Source organism: Micromesistius poutassou, assembly GCF_964030765.1.
Source record: "Micromesistius poutassou genome assembly, chromosome: 20".
Lineage (NCBI taxonomy): Eukaryota > Metazoa > Chordata > Actinopteri > Gadiformes > Gadidae > Micromesistius > Micromesistius poutassou.
The window spans coordinates 3043654-3045632 of record NC_140290.1 but is presented as its reverse complement, the minus strand read 5'-3'; the positions used below and the strand labels follow the sequence as shown (position 1 = coordinate 3045632).

General features: G+C 46.1%; 1 long non-coding RNA gene across 1 annotated transcript in view; it reads left to right on the top strand.

Annotated features, from left to right (window-relative positions):
- The window catches only part of LOC311365217, a 15016-nt gene that overhangs the window by 12982 nt on the left and 55 nt on the right, over nt 1-1979 (top strand). Inside the window, exon 3 of the long non-coding RNA XR_014639373.1 lies at nt 1919-1979. This exon is cut by the window's right edge and continues 55 nt beyond it. This is a non-coding gene — a long non-coding RNA (uncharacterized lncRNA). The remainder of the gene's footprint in view (nt 1-1918) is intronic.

The following is a 1979-nucleotide window of genomic DNA, read 5'->3' as shown; positions in this document are numbered from 1 at the left end:
CCCACACCCTGCGAAGGGAGAAATAAATAAATAAGTAAACACCAAATGAAGCGGCGTTGATAACAGACTCTTGATTCTGTTCCTGTCGCTCCTCTCGGCCGCTGAAACAGAAAGAGTCAATTAAGCGCTTCAAGCCCGGTGCTTAATATATGAAACTAAAGTGCATGAAATGTAAAAGTTTTCCAATTAAGCAGAGGGGGGGGGGGGCTGTAAGCTGCGGCTGGAGGGTCCAGATAAATGAAGACCTGCTGATGACGAGGCTCTACAGCCCGTACACAGATAGCTGCAGCGCACTAATGCACACACACACAGTTATGAGCCTCCCCGTGTCTCTGCCTTCTCCCTCCTTCTCTGTCTCCAGTGCTCATTGTCTTCACCTTGTTCCACTTCTGTTTCCTCCATTTCACTCTCCTCCGTGTGCCACTCACTCTGCAGACTCCTGTTATTTGCCCAAAATGTCATCATCCCAGCTTGTCTGCGTTGGTCCCTGTGTGTGTTTAGTGTGTATTTTGTGTGTATTTTGTGTTTCCGTGATAGCGCTCTACAGTTTGGCTCTCATTTGTTTCTCCCACCTTACTTTTCCTGGCAACAACACAAATGGTGGATTAGTATGCATTGCTTTGTCCCGCCGGCGCCCCGAGGATCCCCGAGGTGTACAGGAACGTGGACTCAATGTTTGGAAATGATTGATAGGAGAGCTGAATTATTCGTCACATTTTTACAAACAAGACACAGTGTGTTGACACATGTCACCAAAAATATTCAGTTCAAATTGAAAACATGTGGTGTGTGCGTTTGCATACATCCGTGCGCATATTTGAGTGCGGGAGTGCGTGTTTGTGAGTGTGCATTCGTGTGTGTGTGTGTGTGTGTGTGTGTGTGTGTGTGTGTGTGTGTGTGTGTGTGTGTGTGTGTGGTGTGCTTGCATGCATATGTGTGTGTGTGTGTCTGTGTGTGTGTGTGTGTGTGTGTGTGTGGTGTGCTTGCATGCATACATGCGTGTTTGTGTGTGTGTTTAAAAGGTCTAATCAGAAACTCCTCGACACCGTCTTTAAAGTTGCACGGCCCTCAGTGTTGATGAGCAGTGCGGTGCTAATGGCTTCCCCTGACAAAGAATAAGTGGCGTAGTGCGGCTCTGGAGAGGCTAATGAAACCCAGCTGATGAAGACTGTAACGTGTAAGAGGCTCCTAATGAACAAGTGCTATACACCGCCCCCCTCGCGTTAACGCCGCTCCTTCAGACAGACTACAGCCTCTGGCTCGTTCAACAGTGAGGAGCGGGGAATTAGCCCACTTTGTTGGTTCATTTTTTTATTTTACAAGAAAGTGTAACTTTCTGTCAGTAGTGTACTGCGAGGGAAGTTTGTTTCATAAAGTCAAACTTGTAGTTTTATGAGGAACCATGAAGGGTTCAAAGATGTCAAATTCCGTGATTCCTTTGTATACATTTTTTATATTTTATATGAAAAACATAATGATTAAACAGGCGTGCTGGGAGTTGGTGCTTCATAATTAATCATTTCAAATAAAAGCGTCATGATTACGGTCCCTTTTGTTTCCCCTTGTGCATTTGATTGTCGTTTCTTTCTTCTACCTTCCACAAGTGCATGGTGGGTACTGTGATGCCAAAGACGTTTGTAACATGTGACCCTCTGTGTGTACCATGTGACCCTCTCTGTGTACCATGTGACCCTCTGTGTACTCAGTGAGAGACGTTTGTAACATGTGACCCTCTCTGTGTACCATGTGACCCTCTGTGTGTAACATGTGACCCTCTGTGTGTAACATGTGACCCTCTCTGTGTACCATGTGACCCTCTGTGTGTAACATGTGACCCTCTGTGTGTAACATGTGACCCTCTCTGTGTACCATGTGACCCTCTGTGTGTAACATGTGACCCTCTCTGTGTTTCTGTCAGGATGTTTTCCTGGTGCTGGCGGCCATCTTGTTTTTGCTGCTGTTCGTCTATGCTTTCTTCT